Genomic DNA, 267 nt, shown 5'->3' on the forward strand with positions numbered 1-267 from the left:
CCCCGCGGGGAGCGGCGGGACCCCCGCGGGGAGCGGCGGTGTGCAGCGCGGCGAGGGCGCGAGTGAGTGTTGGCTCCCGCCGCCCTGCAGCGCGGCGGCGTCCCGGGAGCGGCCCTGCCTGTCGGGGCCGAGCGTGGGGCCGGTGCCGCTGGCGGGATGAGCGCCGGGAAGGCCGGCGGGAGCGCTCCTCGGCAGGAGCAGSGCGCTGCGTTCCCGCCAAGCGGCCCGTTGGGCTACGGGGCACCGGGTAGCGACCCCCCGGCCCGG

Source organism: Nothoprocta perdicaria, unplaced genomic scaffold (genome assembly GCF_003342845.1).
Source record: "Nothoprocta perdicaria isolate Ctin4 unplaced genomic scaffold, notPer1 scaffold_149, whole genome shotgun sequence".
NCBI classification, from domain to species: Eukaryota; Metazoa; Chordata; class Aves; order Tinamiformes; family Tinamidae; genus Nothoprocta; species Nothoprocta perdicaria.